At 45.2% G+C, this 25,704-nt stretch overlaps 1 protein-coding gene across 4 annotated transcripts in view; it reads left to right on the top strand.

The window, feature by feature from the left end:
* Positions 1-13,500: 13,500 nt before the first annotated feature.
* Positions 13,501-25,704, top strand: part of LOC126426407 (tenascin-like) — a 562,410-nt gene continuing 550,206 nt past the window's right edge. For all 4 annotated transcript variants that reach the window (XM_050088324.1, XM_050088323.1, XM_050088325.1 and 1 more), the window contains exon 1: positions 13,501-13,623. The gene's annotated coding sequence lies outside the window, so the exon portion shown is untranslated. The remainder of the gene's footprint in view (positions 13,624-25,704) is intronic.

Raw genomic sequence — 25,704 nt, 5'->3', positions numbered from 1 at the left:
TTGGTTTGAAGCGAATAAGTTTCCTGAAAATAGGTTACAGAATTTCAATAGGCAGAAAAAATTGGTTAGTTTCTATCAAATTTATTCTCACATACACCTATGTGAGGTGTTGGACCATAAATCCCTTAGTAAGATTCAGTCTATTTATTTGGACTTGCTACTTCAAAGTTAATTGCCAGTACATATAACAAACAAGTACAATGCAATCACTTGTTCTAGGTTAACACTGAAATCTCTCTAAGTAACTGAGACAAAGACTGACAGCCTCTGTTCAACACTATTTCAATGAAACCTGAGAATCCTACTTGACCTGCAGCTCCTGAGTGTCCTCCAGAGTCTATTACCATCTTCTCGTACTTGAATTCTTTATCAGCTGTATCGGCTGCTGTGGGCCTACTCGGCCCCGCTGGCGTATCGCTGTGGAATCTCCAAACTGCCGGCACTGGCTATGAATCTGCATCTGAATCTCTGCCGGCCGGATTAGCCCAGCGGTTCTAGGCGCTACGGTCTGGAACCGCGCGACCGCTACGGTCGCTGGTTCGAATCCTGCCTCTGGCGTGGATGTGTGTGATGTCCTTAGGTTAATTAGGCTTAAGTAGTTCGAAGTTCTAGGGGACTGATGACCTCAGGAGTTAAGTCCCACAGTGCTCAGAGCCATTTGAACCATTTCGCACCATCTGAATCTCTGCTTCTAGCTATTCAGCTGCCTGGCCTTTTATTTCGTTTCTCATGTACTTGGGTGCTCATGAGTTAATTTGTTTCACACGACTCTTTCATTTTTAAGTTATCGGATTGCACAAGAATGCCTATGGTTCCATACGACACTCTCGTTTCTAATTGGTCAGCTTGTGCAAGACTGCCTTCAGTTCCACACGACACTTTCACATCTAGCTGCACACATATTAATTTGGTTCCACACGAGTCTTTTTCGCACGTGACTGTCACTCTCTCTTGCTGCATTATCGCCCTGGTGTTTGCGTCCTCCATTGTGAAAATTTGATTCATGTTGCTTCCTCTGGCAGGAAGTCAAACACTGAGTTATTTGATCAACAAGCCATACATGGAAGCCTCCGCCACTTATCTTGTCCCTATGTCCTGGTGGACTGTTTCTTAATGTGGGCTGGCTGTTTGGCTATGGACTCTTATTAAGGTAACAAAAACAAGAATAAAAATTAAAATTTTCTATGGTCACAGCACCCTACACCATTGGAGGGCCTCCACTAGTATGAAGATTCCCCTGCTGACATGCAGGGTCCATGGATTCATGAGTCTGTCTCCGTAGCCGACAAGAGCGTCTGCTTGAAACAACTGGATATGAGACTCGTCCGACCAGGCAACAGTTTTCCAGTAATCAAAAGTCCAATGTCAGTGTTGACTGGCCCCGGATAGATGTAGAGCTTTGTGTCGTGCAGTCATCAAGGGTACACGAGTGGGCTTTCGGCTCCGAAAGCCCATATCGATGATGTTTTGTTGAATGGTTCGCAGAGTGACACTTGTTGATGGTTCACCACTGAAATCTGCGGAAGGGTTGCAATTGTCACGTCGAGCAATTCTCTTCCGCCGTCGTTGGTCCCGTTCTTGCTGGATATTTCTCCGACGGCAGCGACGTCGGAGATTTGATGTTTTAGCGGATTCCTGATATTGACAGTAGACTCGTTAAATGGTCGTAGGGCAAAATCACCATTTCATCGCTACCTCGAAGATGCTGTGTGGTGTCTCTCGTGCGTCGACTATGACACCACGTTCAAACTCACTGAAACCTTGATAACCTGCCATTGTAGCAGCAGTAAGCGATCTAGCAATTGCGCCAAACACTTGTCTTATGTAGATATTGCCGACCGCAGCGCCGTATTCTGGCTGTTTACATATCCGTCTATTTGAATAGCATGCCTGTACCAATTCTTTGGCGCTTCAGTGTATGTGTATGGAACTTGGTACCGTTCTTAAGTAATTTTTCCAAAAATTGGGTGAGACCCTTTCAAAAATGACTATATCAATTTGAGCCTGATGCTTCGTAAAGGACCATTCTCGCAGCAGGAAATAGCACTGCGGCTCCTGAACAGGCCAGAATAGAGAGAGACAGGCCACAAGTCGCAGTTTCGCCTCTTGTTGCCAAGTATGCAGTGGACACTCGCGTCTTCCAAGCACCTGCCAGGGCCGCCCGGAGACGCTGCTTGTTTGACGAACGATCCGTCAGCTCCTTACTGCGCCCCAACTTGCTCTCTAAATCGATCGATTACACACCCATAAAAAATATCTGACGCTATCTGAACACAGCAGGTGAAACGAAGCAACCAAAATCCCTCTCCTTGGAGCCGGCCAGAGTGGCTGAGAGGTTCTAGGCGCTTCAGTCTGGAACCGTGCGATCACTACGTTCGCAGGTTCGAATCCTGCCCCAGGCAAGGATGTGTGTGATGTCCTCAGGTTAGTTAGGTTTAAGTAGTTCTAAGTTCTTTGGGACTGATGACCTCAGAAGTTAAGTCCCATAGTGCTCAGAACCATTTGAACCATTTGAAACTGAAGATGGCGTAATAAAGCGCCGAAGCTGGTTGCCTAATAAAATAAGGTTGAAAATTGACGGCTGAAAGGTGTTTATCTTGATACCCTCAAAGATTGAAACGTATTGACTCTCTCAGTTTCAAGGTATATAGAATCAAAATATTAAATTAAATAGACAAATGGGGCTGGACGTTTTAGCTGTTAGTGACATTCGGGTAAGGGGTGAGAAAGAAGAAGAAGTGGGAGAATACAAGGTCTACTTGTCAGGAGTCAAAGCAGGAATAGCACAATGGGGTGTAGGGCTTTACATCAGTAAAGAAATGGAACCCAGTGTAGTTGCAATAAGGTATGTAAACGAACGACTGATGTGGATAGATTTGACAGTGTCTAGGAAGAAAATTAGGATTGTATCAGTATATTCGCATTGTGAAGGGACTGATCAAGATAAGATGGATAGTTTTTATGAGGCACTCAGTGATGTAGTTGTTAGAGTAAAGGACAAGGACAGTGTTCTGCTCATGGGTGATTTTAACGCCAGGATTGGAAATCGAACAGAAGGGTATGAAAAGCTTATGGGTAAATTTGGAGAGGATATGGAGGCCAATAGGAACAGGCAGCAACTCTTGGATTTCTGTGCCAGTATGGGCTTAGTGATCACAAACTCCTTTTTTAAACATAAGAACATTCACCGGTATACTTGGGAAAGCAGGGGAACCAGATCTGTCATTGACTATATAATAAGAGATCAGGAATTCAGGAAGGCTGTGAGCGACACACGTGTATTCAGGGGATTCTTTGATGACACTGATCATTATTTAATCTGCAGTGAAATTGGGATTGCGAGGCCGAATTTGCAGGAGGTCAGGTCCATATGTAGGAGGATAAGAGTGGAGAAACTTCAGGATAAGGAAATCAGGCACAAGTACATAACAGCGATCTCAGAAAGGTACCAGTTAGTTGAATGTAAGCAATTACAGTCATTGGAAAAGGAATGGACAAGGTACAGGGACACAGTACTAGAAGTGGCTAAACAATGTCTTGGAGCAGTAGTGTGTAAAAGTAGGAGGAAGCAAACAGCTTGGTGGAATGACACAGTCAAGGCAGCCTGTAAAAGGAAAAAGAAGGCATATAAAAAATGGCTACATACTAGAACTCAGGTAGACAGAGAAAGTTATGTTGAAGAAAGAAACAAAGCCAAACAGATAATTGCAGCATCCAAGAAGAAATCTTGGGAAGACTTTGGAAACAGGTTGGAGACATTGGGTCAAGCTGCTAGAAATCCATTCTGGAGTGTAATTAGCAGTCTTCGAAAGGGAGGTAAGAAGGAAATGACAAGTATTTTGGACAGGTCAGGAAAACTGCTGGTGAATCCTGTGGATGCCTTGGGCAGATGGAGGGAATATTTTGAAGAGTTGCTCAATGTAGGTGAAAATACGATCAATAATGTTTCAGATTTCGAGGTAGAATGGGATAGGAATGATGATGGAAATAGGATCACGTTTGAGGAAGTGGAGAAAATGATCAATAGATTGCAGTGCAATAAAGCAGCTGGGGTGGATGAAATTAAGTCGGAACTCATCAAGTACAGTGGAATGTCAGGTCTTAAATGGCTACAGAGGATAATTGAAATGGCCTGGGAGTCGGGACAGGTTCCATCAGACTGGGCAAAAGCAGTAATCACACCAATCTTTAAACATGGAAACAGAAAAGATTGTAACAACTACAGAGGTATCTCTTTAATCAGCGTTGTGGGTAAAATCTTCTCAGGTATTGTTGAAAGGAAAGTGCGAGTATTAGTTGAGGAGCAATTGGATGAAAATCAGTGTGGGTTTAGGCCTCTTAGAGGTTGTCAGGACCAGATCTTTAGCTTACGACAAATAATGGAGAAGTGTTATGAGTGGAACAGGGAATTGTATCTATGCTTTATAGATCTAGAAAAGGCATATGACCGAGTTCCTAGGAGGAAGTTATTGTCTGTTCTACGAGATTATGGAATAGGAGGCAAACTTTTGCAAGCAATTAAAGGTCTTTACATGGATAGTCAGGCAGCAGTTAGAGTTGACGGTAAACTGAGTTCATGGTTCAGAGTAGTTTCAGGGGTAAGACAAGGCTGCAACCTGTCTCCACTGTTGTTCATATTATTTATGGATCATATGTTGAAAACAATAGACTGGCTGGGTGAGATTAACATATGTGAACACAAAATAAGCAGTCTTGCATATGCGGATGACTTAGTTGTGATGGCAGATTCGATTGAAAGTTTGCAGAGTAATATTTCAGAGCTAGATCAGAAATGTAACGACTATGGTATGAAGATTAGCATCTCCAAAACGAAAGGAATGTCAGTGGGAAAGAAATATAAACGGATTGAGTGCCAAATAGGAGGAACAAAAGTTAGAACAGGTGGACAGTTTCAAGTACTTAGGATGCATATTCTCACAGGATGGCAACATAGTGAAAGAACTGGAAGCGAGGTGTAGCAAGGCTAATGCAGTGAGCGCTCAGCTACGATCTACTCTCTTCTGCAAGAAGGAAGTCAGTACCAAGACTAAGTTATCGGTGCACCGTTCCATCTTTCGACCAACTTTGTTGTATGGGAGCGAAAGCTGGGTGGATTCAGGTTACCTTATCAATATGGTTGAGGTTACGGATATGAAAGTAGCTAGGATGATTGCAGGAACTAGTAGATGGGAACAATGGCAGGAGGGTGTCCACAATGAGGATATCAAAGAAAAACTGGGAATGAACTCTATAGATGTAGCAGTCAGGGCGGACAGGCTTAGATGGTGGGGTCATGTTACACGCATGGGAGAAGCAAGGTTACCCAAGAGACTCATGGGTTCAGCAGTAGAGGGTAGGAGGAGTCGGGGCAGACCAAGGAGAAGGTACCTGGATTCGGTTAAGAATGATTTTGAGGTAATAGGTTTAACATCAGAAGAGGCACCAATGTTAGCACTGAATAGGGGATCATGGAGGAATTTTATAAGGGGGGCTATGCTCCAGACTGAACGCTGAAAGGCATAATCAGTCTTAAATGATGATGATGATGATGATAGACAAATGAAAGAAAACTTAGTCTGAGCGCTGTTTGCTGGTTTTCTCGGTAAGCAGTAAGTCGTTGAATACTGCAAAAAGTCACTGCTGCTCTCCTACCGATTGTAATTTTTTCAAACTGCTGAAAAATCGTGTTGTAATCGAGGATCACACTAGTATCTGGCCATTACAAATAGTCGGTGCAGAAGGGTGGAAACTGTGGTTGGATGCCCCTGTTTTTCGCGTTAACTTCTCCGATACGAAGGGCTACAAGTAAAAAAAAAAAAAAAATGGTTCAAATGGCTCTGAGCACTATGGGACTTAACATCTGAGGTAATCAGTCCCCTAGACCTTAGAACTACTTAAACCTACTAACCTAAGGACATCACACACATCCATGCCCAAGGCAGGATTCGAACCTGCGACCGTAGCGGTCGCGCAGTTCCAGACTCAAGCGCCTAGAACCGCTCGGCCACTCCGGCAAGCCGGTTACAAGAACATGAAGGCATATTATGAAGATACAGATAACAGATGAGCTACTTCCTATTTTTATTGTAAATTATGAATAACTCATTAATTACTTCTGAATACATTGTGGGAGTGAACAGTGATCAAAGTGTTACAAATATTTACTATCAAAAACAGTCTTCATCGCAATTTATTTATTTACTTATTATTCAGCAGAAGGAGGTCCTTACTCATTGGTCTGAAGATGAGCACAGTAGTAGTCAAACCGGTCACCGTTATAAATAAATTGTAATCAAGACTGTTTTTTTATAGTAAATAAATCATTAAATTTGAAGTTTTCTCCTTATGTGATGTCTCAAGTTTGTTTATTTTGATTTGTTTTAGGGCGCAACTAGCGTCATACGCGCCCATGACACAAGTGTAGAACACGAAGACGAAGAGAGGACTTAAAAACGACGGGAGAGAAGACAGCTAAAAACAGTGGGCGTGGAGAAAGGTCAATAAAACGCGCTATAGAGCAAAGTAGGTACTGAACCAAAGATTAAATGGCCGTCGCCATATTGCTACGCCGGATAAAATGTAAAACGCAGTCCACAGCCCGCGCGTCGTTCGCTAAGACGGCCGATAACTCAGACGGTAAACAAATTGGAAGGTAAGTGGTAAAAAAGGGGCATCCCGTCATGGTTTCTACCATTCTTAATCTTTTAAAAAGGGGGATGGGTGGTGGGGGGTGGGATATCCCGACAAACGGGCCGACTTGGAGCAGGAAAGGCACCACATGACATTTTAGTTCCCAGTGTCTATACTTTAGAAATAAATTTATGAAACTCTGTCAGCATGAACAGGAAGGATTTAGGAGTCACACTCATAGCAGTGGAAGTTCCAAAAATTATTTTTTACATATGAAATTTCATTATTTTTTTCACTTACTATTGGCTGCATTTGTTGCTGTAGATACACTTTTCTTCGTAAGTAAGAGAGATTCTTCGATGGTTTTTGAACTGCATACAAACCATACTTAAAGGTATATGGAACACTAGAATATCCCAAAACTGTGGTAAAAACTGAGATACACTACTGGCCATTGAAATTGCTACACCAAGAAGAAATGCACATGATAAACGGCTATTCATTCGACAAATATATTATACTAAAACTGTCATGTGATTACATTTTCACACAATTTGGGTGCATAGATCCTGAGAAATCAGTACCCAAAACAACCACCTCTGGTCGTAATAACGGCCTTGATACGTCTGGGCAATGGGTCGAACAGAGCTTGGATGGCGTGTACAGGTACAGCTGCCCATGCACCTTCAACAAGATACCATAGTTCATCAAGAGTAGTGACTGGCGTATTGTGACGAGCCAGTTGCTCGGCCACCATTGACCAGATGTTTACAATTGGTAATAGATCTGGAGAAAATGGTGGCCAGGGCAGCAGTCGAACATTTTCTGTATCCATAGAGGCCCGTACTGGACCTGCAACACGCGGTCGTGCATTATCCAGCTGAAATGGAAGGTTTCGCAGGGATCGAATGAAGGGTAAAGCCACGGGTCGTAACACATCTGAAATGTAACGTCCACTGGTCAAAGTGCCGTCAATGCGAACAAGAGGTGACTGAGACGTGTAACCAATGGCGCCCCATACCATCACACCGGGCGATACGCCAGTATGGCGATGAGGAATACACACTTCCAATGTGTGTTCCCCGCGATGTCGCCAAACACGGATGCGACCATGACGATGCTGTAAACAGCACCTGGATTCATCCGAAAAAATGACGTTTTGCCATTCGTGCACCCAGGTTCGTCGTCGAGTATGCCATCGCAGGCGCTCCTGTTTGTGGTGCTGCTTGAAGGGTAACCACAGCCATGGTCTCCAAGCTGATAGTCCATGCTGCTGCAAACGTCGTCGAAATGTTCGTGCAGATGGTTGTTGTCTTGCAAACGTCCCCATCTGTTGACTCAGCAATCGAGACGTGGTTGCACGATCCGTTACAGCCATGCGGATAAGATGGCTGCCATCTCGACTGCTAGTGGTACGAGGCCGATCGGCTACAATCCGACCTTTATCAAAGTCGGAAACGTGATGGTATGCATTTCTCCTCCTTACACGAGGCATCACAACAACGTTTCACCAGGTGACGCCGGTCAACTGCTGTTTGTGTATGAGAAATCGGTTGGAAACTTTCCTAACGTCAGCTCGTTGTAGGTGTCGCCATCGGCGCCAACCTTGTGTCAATGCTCTGAGAAGCTGATCATTTGCATATCATAGCATCTTCTTCCTGTCGGTTAAATTTCGCGTCTGTCTCACGTTATCCCCGTGGTGTAGCAATTTTAATGGACAGTAGTGTTATTAACAATAAAATTTTAATTTATTGTAAATGAAGTTTAAATTCTAACACGTCATTCATCTTTTCATAAATTAAGTACATTGTATAGCGTTGTACTCGACTGATACCGCGCTCCGTGAAAAACTTCCAGACTATGGATGGAGCCATTCTCTAATGCAATCAATATCCCACGGCGACAGCGTGAAACCAGCCGAGGCCCACGAGGTAGACAGGCCGTGGCGGGTACGTCACGGCCCGCGACACTGCACGTCTTACGAATGCTGGGAGCCGTCGCCAGCGGCGAGCGAATTATGAAACACATCAATGAAATTCTGCATCAGCTCGGTTCCGAGGAACCTGTACAGAAAATAGGAATAGAGATCAACATAAATATCATTTCCACCATTTATATTGCTCATGGAAAGCACACATAGCATGTTGTGCCACCATACAGCGAGACCTTCAGAGGTAGTGGTACAGATACCTCTAATACCCAGTAGCACCTCCTCTTGCATTGATGCATGCCTATATTCGTCGTGGCGTGCAATCCACAAGTTCTTCAAGGCACTGTTTGTCCAGATTGTCTCACTCCTCAACGGCGATTCGGCGTAGGTCCCTCAGAGTAGTTGGCGGGTCACGTTGCCCATTAACAGCCCTTTTCCATCTATCCCAGGTATGTTCGATAGGGTTCATGACTGGTAAACGTGCTGGCCACTCTAGTAGAGCGATGTCGCTATTCTCAAAGAAGATGTGCACGATGGGGACGCGAATTGTCGTCCATGCTGCCGATACGGTTATACTGCCGGTCGGAGGATGACATTCACGTACCATACAGCCGTTACGGCGCCTTCCATGACCGCCCGTGGCGTACGTCGGTCCCGCATAATGCCATCCCAAAACAGTACTGAACCTCCACCTCGCTGCACTCGCGTTCGACCTGACCGAGTTGCCTCCAAACACGTCTCCGACGATTGTCTGGTTGAAGACGTATGCGACACTCATCGGTGAAGAGAACGTGATGCCAATCGTGAGCGGTCCACTCGTCATGTTGTTGGGCCCATCTGTACCGCGCTGCGTGTCGTCGTGGTCGCAAAGACGGACCTCGCCATGGAAACCAGGAGTGAAGTTGCGCATCATGCAGACTATTCGGGACAGTTTGAGTCGGAACACGACGTCATTCTGCTGCACGAAAAGCATTATTCAACATGGTGGCGTTGCTGTCATTGTTCCTCCGAGCCATAATCCGTAGGCAGGTGTAATCCACTGCAGTAGTAGCCCTTGGGTGGCCTGAGCGAGGCGTGGTATCGACAGTTCCTGTCTCTCTGTATCTCCTCCATGTCCGAACAACATCTCTTTCAGGATGACATTTTCACTCTCCAGCGACTGTGCGCTGATATGAATCTTCATGGCAGATTAAAACTGTGTGCCGAACCGAGACACGAACTCGGGACCTTTGCCTTTCGCGGGCAAGTGCTCTGCGAAGTTTGGAAGGTAGGAGACGAGGTATTGGCGGAATTAAAGCTGTGAGGACAGGTCGGGAGTCGTTCTTGGGTAGCTCAGTTGGTAGAGCACTTGCCCGTGAAAGGCAAAGGTCCCCATTTCGAGTCTCGGTCCGGCACACAGTTTTAATCTGCCAGGAATTTTAATATCGCTTTGGTTCACTCCGACACGCCTAGACACTTCCCTTCTGCTTGGAACTGATCGGCTGTCGGACTCCCTCTAGTAGGCGCTGCTCACGCATGGTTTTTTACATCTTTGGGCGGCTTTAGTGACATCTCTGAACAGTCAAACGAATTGAGTCTCTGATACAACATCCACAGTCAACGTCTATCTTGAGGAGTTCTGGGAACCGGTGTGATGCAAAACTTTTTCTGATGAGTGTATTTCTGACGAGTTTAAGAGTTCTTGACTGTTGAAATGCACGCAAGTCCTCGATGGCACTCGACAAAATTAGGACCTTTAGTGGGTGCCGAGTGCTTGCGAAGAATGGCGAACACTCCCACTAGTCTGACGTGACAAGTTGGTGGCAGGGCCTGCATTTCTCGTTCACCCCGCAAACTACCATACTGACCAGGTATGACGAACATGTGTCTCGCCTAACAGACCGTGCCACGCGGTAACAGGTACATTATCGTCTTAGTAATGCCGTACCGCTTCTTATGCCATGGGTTTCTTGCTCGTTTCTCTCTGCAATAGCACTAACCGCTTTTCCCATTGTCTACAACAACGCAATATTTCGAAGCAATAAATATTTTACGAAAGCAAATGACTCGTACTTTTTTTAAAAAAAAAGTTCATTTCAAAACTAAGCACTTTAGCAGTGCTGCTGCGGCTAATTCATATTTTGTTTTTTACCAAATTATTAGTGTTATTGTTCTGGTCTTCAGCCCAAAGACTGGTTTGATGCAGCTCTGCATGCTACCCTATCCTGTACAAGCCTCTTAATCTCCGAGTAACTACTGCAAAAACACCATCTCTCTCAATCTGCTTACTGTATTCATCTCTTGGTCTCGCTCTACGATTTTATCCTCCACGCTGCCCTCCGCTACTAAACTGGTGAATCCTTGATGCCTCAGAACGTGTCCTATCAACCAATCCCTTCTTCTACTCACGTTGTTGCCACAAATTCCTCTTCTCCCCAATTGTGTTAAGTATTTCTGCAGTAGTTGCATAGTCTACACATGTAATCTGTAGCATCTTTTTGTAGCACCACATTTCATATGCTTCCATTCTCTTCTCGCCTGAACTCTTTATCGTCCTTAATTCACTTCCATATATCGTTACACTCCATACAAATACTTTCAGAAAAGATATCCATACACTTAAATCTATACTCCATGTTAACAAATTTCTCTTCTTCAGAAACACTTTCCTTGCCATTGCCAGTCTACATTTTATATCCTCTCTACTTCGACCATCCTCAGCTATTTTGCTCCCCAAATAGCAAAACTCATCTACTACTGTGTCTCATTTCCTAATCTAGTTCCCTCAGCATCACCTGATTTAATTCGACTACATTCCATTACCCTCCTTTCGCTTTTGTCAATGTTCATCTCATATCCTCCTTTCAAGACACTGTCCATTTCGTTCAACTGTTCTTCCGAGTCCTTTGCTGTCTCTGATAGAATGACCATGTCATCGGTAACGCTCAAGGTTTTTTTACTTCTTCTCTCTAGATTTTAATTTCTACTCAAAATTTTTCTTTTTTTCCCTGTACTATTTGTTCAATGTAAATACTGAATAACATCAGGCATGGGTTACAACCCTGTCTGTCCCCCTTCCCATCCATTGCTTCCCTTTCGAGTCCCCCGACTGTTCTAGTTTCTGTACAAATTGTAAACAGCCTTTCGCTCCCTGAATTTCACACCTACCGCCTTCAGAATTTAAAACAGAGTATTCCAATCAGCATTGTCAAAAGCTTTCTCTAAGTCCACAACATAGGTTTTCTTTTCCTGAGCCTCGCTTTTAAGATAAGTCGAAGAGTCAGCATTGCCTCCAGTGTTCCGACATTTCTCCAGAATCCAAACTAATCTTCTCAAAGTTAAAATTTTAGCAGTTTTTCCATTCTTCTGTAAAGGATTTGTGGTAGTATTTTGCAAGCACGATTGTTGTTGATGTTGTGGTCTTCAGTCCTGAGACAGGTTTGTTGCAGCTCTCCATGCTACTCTATCCTGTGCAAGCTTCTTCATCTCCCAGTACCTACTGCAACCTACATCCTTCTGAATCTGCTTAGTGTATTCATCTCTTGGTCTCCCTCTACGATTTTTACCCTCCACGCTGCCCTCCAATACTAAATTCGTGATCCCTTGATGCCTCAGAACATGTCCTACCAACCGATCCCTTCTTCTGGTCAAGTTGTGCCACAAACTTCTCTTCTCCTCAATCCCATTCAATACTTCCTCATTAGTCATGTGATCTACCCATCTAATCTTCAGCATTCTTCTGTAGCACCACATTTCGAAAGCTTCTATTCTCTTCTTGTCTAAACTATTTATCGTCCATGTTTCACTTCCATACATGGCTACACTCCATACAAATACTTTCAGAAATGATTTCCTGGCACTTCAATCAATACTCGATGTTAACAAATTTCTCTTCTTCAGAAACGCTTTCCTTGCCATTGCCAGTCTACATTTTATATCCTCTCTACTTCGACCATCATCAGTTATTTTGCTCCCCAAATAGCAAAACTCCTTTACTACTTTAAGTGTCTCATTTCCTAATCTAATTCCCTCAGCATCACCCGACTTAATTCGGCTACATTCCATTATCTTCGTTTTGCTTTTGTTGATGTTCATCTCATATCCTCCTTTCAAGACACTGTCCATTCCATTCAACTGCTCTTCCAAGTCCTTTGCTGTCTCTGACAGAATTACAATTTCATCGGCGAACCTCAAAGTTTTTATTTCTTCTCCATGGATTTTAATACCTACTCTGAATTTTTATTTTGGTTCCTTTACTGCTTGCTGAATATACAGATCGAATAACATCGGGGAGAGGCTACAACCCTGTCTCATTCCCTTCCCAACCACTGCTTCCCTTTCATGTCCCTCAACTCTTATAACTGCCATGTGGTTTCTGTACAAATTGTAAATAGCCTTTCGCTCCCTGTATTTTACCCCTGCCACCGTTAGAATTTGAAAGAGAGTATTCCAGTCAACAATGTCAAAACTTTCTCTAAGTCTACAAATGCTAGAAACGTAGGTTGGCCTTTCCTTAATCTTTCTTCTAAGATAAGTCGTAAGGTCAGTATTGCCTCACGTGTTCCAGTGTTCCTACGGAATCCAAACTGATCTTGCCCGAGGTCGGCTTCTACTAGTTTTTCCATTCGTCTGTAAAGAATTCGTGTTAGTATTTTGCAGCTGAAGCTTAGTAAAAAATTTAAAAAAATGCTCCTGTTATAACCGAGACTAAAGAAATACCGAAATTACCGGTTATTCGGCGGTGTTTCCCATCCCTAGTCGGTTGACGAGGCAAGCTGAGAATATGCAGTATGGCAATCGCCTTAGTTATGACGTACCGTCTGGCCTCTGTGGGTTTGGGTGTTGCGCAAGGATACTACGAACGTGTGTGTGTGTGTGTGTGTGTGTGTGTGTGTGTGTGTGTGTGTGGGTGCCAGGGGAGGGGGAGGGGGGTGGGCGAAGGGTCTGCAGGAGAGGACAGAGAGAGGACAGAGTGGGTGGAAGGTCGGCAGCTCAGCGGCTGATAGCCTGAGGATAAGAGGCCAAGCCGGCGGGCGCCCACTGTGCACGGTGTTTGCGGCGAGCAACGGAGCAGGACCCATGTCGTAAGTCTCTACGTGTTCAAAATTTTGGGAACATTGTTGCACGAAACACAGGTCTAAATTTATAATCTGTTTAGCAAACACAGCTGTGGTCGCATGCGGTTACTTCTTATTAGTAGATGATTAGTTTCGATCTGCTACATAGATCATCATCAGATCTACGAGGCAGCTCAAAAAGTAAGGTGATTTTTCAAATTGAGCGGGCAGCGTACATTCGTTTTTTGTTGTTTTAATGTTGGTACACATGTCCCGAACATATAAATTCACAGATTCAAGTGTACAGCGTTCATCGTTTGAACAGAAAGTCAGATGTGTTGTAGTATGCTCGGCGATTTTGGATTAATATACAAAATGGAGCAACGAATTTGCATTAAATTTTGTGTGAAAAATGGTATCAAGTGCTGTGAAACACTTGAAATGTTGCTCTAAGTAAAAAAAAAATGTTTGCAAACGGTTCATGCTCTTCCAGCGTGGCGAAAAAGGTGCCAATGTCGAACGTCGCTCTGGACGCCCCAGCGCATGAAAAACAGATCGACGCTGTGAAGAAAATCGCTTTGGAAAATCGTCGAATTACCGTAAGAGAAGCGGCTGAGGATGTTGGCGTACCTGTCGGCTCGTGTCGGGCAATTTTTTCAGATGGTTTGTTTGGGCACGAGACGTGTGTTGCGAAGTTTGTTCCAAAACTTCTCAATTTTGATCAGAAGAATTTTCAAATGAGCATCGCTCAGGAGTTTTTGAATGACCTCAGTGATGATCCCGATTTGCTCAAAATGGTCGTATCTGGTGACGAAACATGGGTTTATGGTTATGACGTCGAAACCAAAGCCCAATCACCCCAATGGAGAGTCAAGACTGAAAAAACTCTACCAAGGTCGATCAAATGTCAAAGTCTTTCTCACAGTTATTTTTTAATTACCGTGGCGTAGTGCATCATTAATTTTTCCCTGAAGGTCGTACGGTCAATAAGGGGTATTACCTTGACGTTACGTGCTGTTTGCGAGAGGCAAGAAGCAAAAAACTTCGGAATTGTGGAAACACAATTCATGGTTTTTGCATCACAAGAATGCATCTGCTCGTTCATAGTTGCTTGCGAGAGATTTTTTGGCCAGAAACAACACGACAATCGTGCCTCGGCCACCATATTCAAGGAGTTTTGCCCCCTGCGACGTTTTCCTCTCCCCATAGCTGAAGAGACCTAGGAAAGGACGAAGATTTTCAACGACTAATGAAATAAATACTACAAGGCTAATGACGAATATTTTTTCTCTTCCTTTGGCATGGTAGGGATTACCAAATTTCTGCTTCACGTTAGACTGCGGCGTGTTGAAGTGTAGAACGCCGTTCTGAAACCAGTACCAGAGGCACAGTCCAGATGGTCAGTATTTCTAAGTCTTCCCTATTAACCGTGCAACTCATGAGTCACCTTACAGCGATTTTTAGTGTCAGAGGCCAAAGCCACGAAAGAGTAAATGTGTTGGTAGGTGTAAGAATTCCAAGGTCCTATAAAGACTTCTGCAGTTTTGCTTTCCTTTGCTGAATAACCACATTATCTATGTTTTTAATGCGCTTCCGCAGGACGTAATGAGGATGGAAACATTCAAAATAATCTAACATTCTTATATTTACATCAAGAGACTTGGAGATGTTTCTGAGGGCAATACGTGCAAAACTGGACTTCTTGATATGTATAGATCTTATAATTACATTTTCTCCGAGGCATTTAAGTCTCGTCTTGATCTACGATAATGTTGGAAACTGAAGAAATGAATCTAGATTAGTGCCGTGATCGGGATTCGATCCCGAGTCTTCTTGCTTACTAGACACAGGTGTTGACCACTGCGCCACCACAGCACTGTAGAGCTATGGTCATCATTTCCGCGTAGTAAGCAGAAGATCCGGGTTCGAAAGACGGCCGCGGCACAAATTTTAATTCATTACTTCAGCTTCCAAAATATTCTTGATTTGTGTATCTACCTATTGATTCTGTTTTAACCTGGTGTCCATTTGAACCATAAGGAATTTTACAAACTGTATTTCACTTAGCTAGTGGGTATGGAAACTGAAGAAATGAATCAACATTAGTGCCGCGATCGGGATTCGACCCCGAGTCTTCTTGCTTGCCGGCCGGAGTGGCGAAGCGGTTCTAGGCGCTACAGTCTGGAACCGCGCGACCGCTATGGTCGCAGGTTCGAATCCTGCCTCGGGCATGGATGTGTGTGATGTCATTAGGTTAGTTAGGTTTAAGTAGTTCTAAGTTCTAGGGGACTGATGACCACAGCAGTTGAGTCCCATAGTGCTCAGAGCCATTAGAACCAGTTTTTTTTCTTCTTGCTCACTAGACAGAGATGTTCACCACTGCGCCACCACAGTACTGTAGAGCTATGGTCATCATTTCTGCGTAGTAAGCAGAAGATCTGGGTTCGAAACACGGCCGGGGCACAAAATTTAATTAATTACTTCAGCTTCCAAAATATTCTTGATTTGTGTATCTACGTCCTGATTCCGTTTTAACCTGGTGTCCATTTGAACCATAAGGCATGTTACAATATGTGTTTCACTTAGCTAGTGCGTATGGAAACTGAAGAACTGAATCAACATTAGTGCCGCGATCGGGATTCGACCCCGAATTTTCTTGCTTGCCGGCCGGAGTGGCGAAGCGGTTCTAGGTGCTACAGTCTGGAACCGCGCGACCGCTATGGTCGCAGGTTCGAATCCTGCCTCGGGCATGGATGTGTGTGATGTCCTTAGGTTGGTTAGGTTTAAGTAGTTCTAAGTTCTAGGGGACCGATGATCTCAGATGGTAAGTCCCAGATGTTAGTGCTCAGAGCCATTTGAACCATTTTTGAACCTTTTTTGAAATCATGTAGTACGTATCAAGACTTAAACAGTCAAGCGTGAACCGCGTGTAGACCTGTTCAGTTGTGATTAGAGCTTGTCTCGCAAGGCTGAGTGTAGTGCTCGTGCCACCTGCAAACAATGAAGTTCTTTGACCAGCACTTTAAAGTCAATGCAAGACGATTCACGTAGTCTAACAACAAGAGTGCTACCGATCGTTGTTGGAGCTCATACGGAGTGTTCCCCACCTTTATGAGGTGAGTCTCATGCCTGCGACACACTACGATATGTGTTGCGAAGGCCAGATTCCATCAATGGTAGACGGATGCCGTTAATGACACCATCACTCATTAGACTGACAAGTAGGATTCTGTGGTGCGCGCAAACGGATTTGTGCAAGGTCATCAAATATGTCAATAGGATAATTTTTCCTGCTTAGCTGAGAAAATACTAAATTTTTGATGTATTGTTTCCTTCGTGAGCCACCGGCATTTCCACAGTTGTAACATCGGTTCCCTCGGCTCACGGAAGAGCTGTCGGGCTGGGCTAGCACTTGGATGGGTGACCATCTGGTCTGCCGAACGCTGTTGGTAAGCGGGGTGCACTCAGCCCTTGTGAGACGAAGTGGGGAGCTACTTGACTGAGAAGTTGCGGCTCCGGTCTCGTAAACTGACATACGGACAGGAGAGCGGTGTACTGACTACATGTCCATCCATATCCGCATCCGGTGACGCCTGTCCACTGAGGATGACACGGCGGCCGGTCGGTACCGTTGGGTCTGCGGCGCCTGTGGACTGAGTTTACGTTTACGCTTCTTTTGTGAAGAAGTCTTTACGAAAGCTAAATTCTGGGGCTCAGTAGTCCATCACAGCGACTTTCTCACGGATTTTGAAAAGACAGGACGGAGTGTAACAGGTCTGTAATTAAACATATTCTGAAACTTCCTGGCAGATTAAAAGTGTGTGCCGGACCGAAACTCGAACTCGAGACCTTTTCCTCCGCGGGCAAGTGCTCTACCAACTGAGCTACTCAAGCACCACTCACGCCCTGTCCTTACAGCTTTACTGCTGCCAGTATCTCGTCTCCTACCTTCGAAACATTAGAGAAGCTCTCCTCATTTGGGAAACATATTCTGCTTATCCTCAGTTTCATTGATCGCTGTTCATTGATTATGTAGTTTTCTTAAGAGTAATCCTGTAAATTCGGAACAAGACTTAAATGTTCTTCTGTAAGCCACACCATAAGCAACGCGATTTCCACTTTTCAGTCATCTGATGATTTTTTTTTAATGAATGTCTGTCAGTGATTCGTGTAATACCTGCTGAAATAAATCTATTGCGTGTGTGTTGGGTTTGTTGCCACTGTGAGGACATTATCAGTGTCGTCATACGGCAGAAGACGACACGGTGGCGGGCGGGTATCGCATGGTAATCAAGTCTTTGTCGTAGGCTTGTTTATTTTGGTAAGTGTCCATTATAAATAGGTGTCACTAGCATGTTCTGTAATCACTAAAGGGCTTCTCCTAATATTAGAGTCTAACGCAGTGCGAAACTGCGCTTCGCGTTCTCCATGCATTGCCCCCGCCACCCGCAGGGTTAATAGCATCTGCCCTCCATACCTGCTGCCCCTCCAGCCCCCCGCCCCCTCCTCCTCAACTGGGGGCGCCGTTGGTAGCAGCAGCTACAGCTGTGCGCCACGGCACACAGCGGCGACGAAAAGTGACTCACTATCAGTAGGAGACAAGAAAGGACCCAGAATAGAATGCCTGCACGTCGATAAACTGAAGGACCGCAACAGCTCCGCACGATTATTTAACGCTATAGCCGGAACGTGTAGGCGCACTGCCAAGCATGTGTTGCGCAAAGACTGGAGAGTAATTCAGTACTTGGGTGCTGTTAATGTTGTTGTTGTTGTTGGCTCAGTCCACAGCTGGGTTCAAATGGTTCAAATGGCTCTGAGCACTATGAGACTTGATATCTGAGGTCAGCAGTCCCCTAGAACGTAGAACTACTTAAACCTAACTAACCTAAGGACATCACACACATCCATTCCCGAGGCAGGATTCGAACTTGGTTCCAGACTAAAGCGCCTAGAACCGCTTGGCCACACTGGCCGGCAAATACCGGTATCCTAGTTCTAAATTACCGGTATTTCTTTGCTCTCTGTTGTCACAGATGTTGTTTATTTTTCTACTAATAACCGAGAAATGAAACCGAAATATCAATTAATCATAGCAGTCGTGATAAAAATGTTCCATTCGAATAAGCTTTTTTTTCCTTTTAAGGTGCAATTTTTAGACGTAAAATTTCCTTTCGTGTGAGTCACGTAAGACGTAGCACCCCTACACATAGCGACATGCGGTTTTCGAGATATGTTAGAGCATAGAGTGGCAAGTATGTTTTTATTTGGTTCATATTTTTAGCGCTGGTGTCAACTGAGATATAGAAGAAAGAACTTTTTTTTAAAAAAAATAACGTCTACTTTAAATTGTTCATGTTGAACAGCAACAAGCCACAAACTGGAATGAGATTTTCACTGTGCAGCAGACTGTGCGCTGATATGAAACGTTGTTGTCAGTTCAGAACAAAAAGTGAGCTGTTAGGTCCTGAGTGACCCTTGCAAACTCATAGATTCACTGCAGGAAAAATGATTCGGACAAAGATAGTGACAAAAAAGTTCTATGACAGACCATGTCTCGATCACACTATCCTCCTCACCACCCTTTGTCTCTGTCAGTCTGTCTCTCTCCCTCCCTCTCTCTCCCCACCCTCCCCCCTCTCTCTGTATCTCTCTCACTCCCTCCCTCTCCCCACTCTCCCCCCTCTCTCTGTCTCTCTACCTCCCTCTCTCTTACACCCTCCCCCTCTCTCTGTCTGCCTCTCTCTGTCTCTCTCCCTCCCTCTCTCTCCCCCCTTCCCACCTTTCTGTCTGCCTCTCTCTCTGTCCCTCCTCCATCTTCCCACCCTCCCCCCTTCTCTCGCTCTCTCTCTATCTCTCTCTCTCTCTCTCTCTCTCTCTCTCTCTCTCTCTCTCTCCCTGCTCTCCCCCCTCTCTCCCTCTGTCTGTCGGTCTCTCTCCCTCCCTTTCTCTCTCCACCCTCAGCCACCCTCTCTCTCTCTCTATCTGTGTCTCTCTGTGACTCTCCCTCCCTCTTCCTCCCTGCCCCTCCCCCCCCTCTCTCTACCTTCTCATCCTGTTTGTATAAAAGGAAGACGGCCATAACAGTAACGCATTGAGAATGCCGAATACTGTAAGACCCTGGAAACTCATGGATGACATAGGTATGACCATAAATACATACCTCTTACAGTAGCACTGCAGGGAATGTGCCATATTGGAGGGAGCCCTGTGTCACGTTCAATCCTAATTCCCTTTCCAAATTTCGCTTTCCTTTCCTTTCGTCTTTGCTCAATGTACAGTCTGAGTAACACTGGCGATAGACTGCAATCCTGTCCCACCCTGTTCTCAACAACTGACTCCTTATTCTGTACTTCGACTCTTATAGCTGCAGCATCGTTTCTGTAAAACTTCTAACTAAACTTTCGCTCCATGTACTTTATCTTGGTTACCTTAAGAATTACAAAGCCCATTTTCCAGTCAACATTCTCAATAGCTACCTCTAAATTTACTAATACTGCAGAACTATTTCGTCAATTTTGTACAATGATGTGCAGGGAAGTACACTACTGGCCTTTAAAATTGCTACACCAAGAAGAAATGGAGGTGATAAACGGGTATTAATTGGACAAATATATTATATTATAACTGAGCTGTGATTACATTTTCACACAATTTGGGTGCATAGATCATGAGAAATCAGTACCCAGAACAGCGACCTATGTCAGTAATAACGGCCTTGATAAGCCTAGGCATTGAGTCAAACAGAGCTTGGATGGTGTGTACAGGTACAGCTGCCCATGCAGCTTCAACGTGATACCACAGTTCATCAAGAGTAGTGACAGCCGTATTGTGACGAGCCACCATTGACCAGACGTTTTCAGTTGGTTAGAGATCTGGAGAGCGAGCTGGTCAGGGCAGCAGTCGAACATTTTCTGTATCCTGAAAGGCCCGTACAGGACCGGCAACATGCGGTCGTGCATTATCCTGATGAAATGTACCGTTTCGCAGGGATCGAATGAAGGGTAGAGCAACGGGTCGTAACACATCTCAATGTAACGTCCACTGTTCAAAGTGCCGTCAGTGCGAACATGAGGTGACCGAGACGTGTAACCAATGGCGCCCCATACCATCGAGCAAGGTGATACGCAAGAATAGCGATGACGAATACACGTTTCCAATGTGCGTTCACCGCGATGTCGCCAAACACGGATGCGACCATCACGATGCTGTAAACAGCACCTGGATTCATCCGAAAAAATGACGTTTTGCCATTCGTGCACCCAGGTTCGTCGTCGAGTACACCATCACTTGCGCTCCTGTCTGTGATACAGCTTCAAGGGTAACCGCAGCCACGCTCTCCGAGCTGATAGTCCGTGCTGCTGCAAACGTCGTCGAACTGTTCGTGCAGATGGTTGTTGTCTTGCAAACGTCCCCGTCTGTTTATTCTGGGATCGAGACGTGGCTGCATGATCCGTTACAGCCATGCGAAGAAGATGCCTGTCAACTCGACTGCTAGCTATACGAGACCACTGGGTTCCATTACGGCGTTCCGTATTACCCTCCTGAACCCACCGAATCCATGTTCTGCTAACAGTCATTGGATCTCGACCAACGCGATACGATAAACCGCAATCGCGATAGGCGGAAACGTGATGGTACGCGTTTCTCCTCCTTACACGAGCATCACAACAACGTTTCACCAGGCAACTCCTTGAGGTCATCAGTCCCCTAGAAGTTAGAACTAATTAAACTTAACTAACCTAAGGACATCACAAACATCCATGCCCGAGGCAGGGTTCGAGCGTGCGACCCTAGTGGTCGCGCGGTTCCAGACTGTAGCACCTAGAACCGCTCGGCCACTCCGACCGGCTCCAGGCATCATAAGTCAAATGTCGGTGTTGATAGGCCCAGGCCGTAGAGGTTTGTGTTGTACAGTCATCAAGAGTAAACGAGTGGGCCTTCAGTTTCGAAAGCCAGTATCGATGATGTTTCGTTGAATGGTTCGCACCATGGCACTCGTTGATGGCCATGCATTCAAATCTGCAGCAATTTGCGGAAGGGTTACACTTGTGTCACGTTGAACGATTCTCTCCAGTCGTCGTTGGTGCCGTTCTTGCAGTATCTTTTTCTGGCCGCAGTGATGTCGGAGATTTGATGTTTTACCGGATTCCTGATATCCACGGTATACTCGTGAAATGGTCGTACGGGAAAATCGCTACCTCGGAGATGCTGTGTCCCATCGCTCGTGCGCCGACTGTAACACCACGTTCAAACTCAGTTAAATCTTGATAGCCATTGTAGCACAGTAACCGCTGTAACACTTGGGCCAGACACTTGTTGTCTTATACAGACGTTGTCGACCGCATCGATGTATTCTGCGTGTTTACGTATCTGTGTATTCGAATACACATGCCCTTACCAGTTTCTTTGGCGTTTCAGTGTCGATACTTGAAGTTCCACTTTCAAAACCCTGTACAAGGAGAACCACTGCTCAGACTGATGTCTAATCTGAACAGTATATTTCTGATGCAGGGGGAAACATCATGCAACAACAACAATGCTAACGAAAACTGTACCAATAAACGGCACTGTATGTCTCTTAAGAGGGATCGGACGATTTGGAGCAGGAGAGGCACCACATTACTTTTTAATTTCCAGTGTCTATATTTTAGAAATAAATTCATAAAACTTTGTCGGCATGACCAGGAAGGACTCACTCTCATAGCAGTGGAAGTTCAAAACCATAATAGAATACATTATTTTTTACATGTGCATTTCATTTTTTCACTTACTATTGGCTGCATTTGTTGCTATCGGCACATTTTTCATCATAAGTAAGAGAGATTCTTCGATGAAAATTGCACAGCGTACAAACCATACTTACAGGTGTATGAAACTCTAGAATTTATTTGATTTATGAAAAAGTGAATGAGCTGTTACATTTTAAACTTCATCTTTAGAAAAAACTCAAACTTTATAGTTAATTGTCTCAGTGTTTACCACAGTTTTTAATAGGTTTTCCGTGCGGTTAAAGGCGCTCCAGTCTGGAACCGCAAGACCGCTACGGTCGCAGGTTCGAATCCTGCCTCGGGCATGGATGTTTGTAATGTCCTTAGGTTAGTTAGGTTTAACTAGTTCTAAGTTCTAGGGGACTAATGACCTCAGCAGTTGAGTCCCATAGTGCTCAGAGCCATTTGAACCATTTAATAGGTTTGGAAAAATCTAGAATTTCATACACCTGTAAGTATAGTTTGTATCATGTGCAAACTTCATCGAAGAATCTCTCTTACTTATTAAGAAAAGCGTACGTATAGCAACAAATGCAGCCAATAGTAAGTGGAAAAAAATGAAGAAATTGCATATGTAAAAAATAATTTATTTTGTTATGTTTTTGAACTTCCACTGCTATGAATGTGAATCCTGAATCCTTCCTGGTCATGGTGACACAGTTTTATGAATTTATTTCTGAAAGTATAGCCAGTGGAAATTAAACTGCCCTGCGTGGCGTCTCCTGCTCCATGTCGGACCGTTTCATGTCCTACCCCCTTAACGTATATTGGGTCGGTGTCAACTTATAGATTGTGATTCCTCAGTTTCTCCCGGCGTATTTGTTGCTCGAGCAGTCCACAGGTATACTGCCGGTTCATAGTGTCCAACGGGCACAATATTTCGCAACCGCCGGCGCGCGGGCGCGGACGGCGAAGAGAGCGGCCCGGGGGGGGGGGGGGGGGGGGGTGAGGGGTGTCAGCGCACCTGACGATGGCGACATGTCAGAATGCCGAAATATTGTGCCCGTTGGACATTATGAACCGGCAGTAGCCCGTAGACTGTTCGAACCTATACATTAATCGCAGCAAGACGGCACAGTTGAAGTTGCATACTGCACCATCTGTGCCATTCAGTGTGCATGACAGACAACTGCCGTTTCACTGTTATTTCGGTGGCGTCATCCACTAAGGCGAGGTCGTACCGCATCGGATGGGAAACATGCATTTGTAATTCTCCCGAGGCCGACAACCGCACATAAAGCCAAATGGGATCGGTTTCTAACTGCCGTGAGACTGGCGCAAGACGTGTTCAGTACGGTGTCCACCGCCTTCTACCACAAATAGGATTCGAGTAGCAACACGTTACACAACAGTTCGCAGTGTCTCGGGGGGGGGGGGGGGGGGGGGGGGCACGTTCAGAAAGCATTGCGCAATGTCCGCCTCATTTCAGCTACATTCGTAATTGGAGCACTGAGCACAACATCTTCCAGATAACCCCACAGCCAGAAGTCACACTGATAAGGAGTTGGTGATCTTGACGGCCAGTGTGCATGGAAAGCGACGGCTGATAATTCTAGCATTTCAGAAATTCGTCTGCAGCAGACGCTTCACTGGCTGCACAGTGCGCAAGAGGAGCGCCATCTTGCGTAAAACTGCCACTCCTCATTCCCATATTATACGCTTGGTAATTCAAACTGAAGAGGCAAAGAAACTGGTACGACTGGCTAATATCGTGTAGGGCCCCGGCAAGCACGCAGAAGTGCCGCAACACGACGTCCTGGAGGGAACTGACACCAGTACACAAATCTATAAAAGGGGGGGGGAGGGAGATCCCTTAGGAAAACAGTACTTTCGAACGCTTGCCAGATATGCTCAATAATGTTAATGTCTGGGGAGTTTGTTGGCCTGCGGTAATGTTTAGACTCAGAAGAATGTTCCTGCTACAATTCTGGACGTGCAGGGTGTCGCATTGTCCTGCTGGAAATGCGCAAGTCCGTCGTAATGACAGTAGACATGAACAGAAGCACGTGATCAGACAGGATGCTTACGTACGTGTGACTTGTTAGAGTCGTACCTAGACGTAACAGGGGTTCCATATCACTCCAACTGCACACGCCCCACACCATTACAGAGCCTCCACCATCTTCAAGAGTCCCCTGCTGACATGCAGGGTCCATGGATTCGTGGGGTTGTCTCCGTTCTCGTACGCGACCATCCACTAGATATAATTTGAAACGAGCAACATGTTTCCAGTCAGCAACAGTCCAATGTCGGTGTTGAGGGGCACAGGCGGGGCAGAAAGCTTTGTGTCCGGAAGGACACATCGATGGTGTCCTAGTTATTGGAAATGGGTTTCGTCTGTTCACAGAATGTTGCATGCAATGCATTATCCATTACTATGCGAGCAAGAGATTTCAGAACGAAAGTTTGTCTTGAAATATGGTGCGGCCTAATAACCCAGAAGATTTTAACTTCAATGACAACGGCCACGGAAGCCTGCAGACTTACATGAAAGTTTGTCTTGCTGCCAGTTCAGATGGTGAGAATACTGAACATAAACAATTGCAACATGTGTAACGATAGACAAAAATGTTCTTCCTTTTTTTTCCAAATTAACTAATTTGCACACACAGTCCGATAACTGGTTAATATTCTCAGTATGTGGTGTGACCACCTCTGGCAGCAATACAGGCCTGACAACGACTGGGGATGCAGTGAATGACGTCGTCGGTCTCATGTTGAGGCAGTAACGCCCATTCTTCCTGCAGAGCCACACGGAAGTCTTGGAGAGTGGTTGATGGATGACAACGTGGTGCGATCCGCCTCTCTAGTGCATCGCCGATATGCTCTGTGGGATTCAAATCGGGAGAGCAAGGAGGCCCGCGTCATGTGTGCGATATCTCGCATTTCCAAAGAAACATCAACCACCTGTGCTCTAAGAGGTCGAACATTATCGCCCTTCAATACGAAGTGTGGGCTCACAGCACCTCGCAGCAGCCTCACGATACCTGGCAGCAGTTAAGACTTGCTGATTCACCTGTACAGAAGAGGCGGTTGAGTGTCCCACACCATTAGGGATCCTATCTTTCCATGAGGTCCCAAGGTGACCTCACAGCTATAACTTGCTGATTCTCCCGTACAATTTCAATTAGAGCTGAGCCAGTGGTCAACATAATCCTTGCCCACACCATAGGAATCCTCTCTGATATCGATATTTTTACACAGTGTTTGGGTCCCAAAATCGTCCTCCACGTTCCCTCCAGATGCCAATCCGTAGAGAACCACTCTCCACACTAAATTGGGACACATCTGAGAAAAGGACACTGGCTCGCTGTTCGACCATCCAGGTGGCATTTTGACG

This window comes from Schistocerca serialis, chromosome 11, assembly GCF_023864345.2.
Source record: "Schistocerca serialis cubense isolate TAMUIC-IGC-003099 chromosome 11, iqSchSeri2.2, whole genome shotgun sequence".
NCBI lineage: Eukaryota > Metazoa > Arthropoda > Insecta > Orthoptera > Acrididae > Schistocerca > Schistocerca serialis.
Note: the sequence above shows the minus strand (reverse complement) of the source record. Positions and strands in the feature narration are given on the sequence as shown.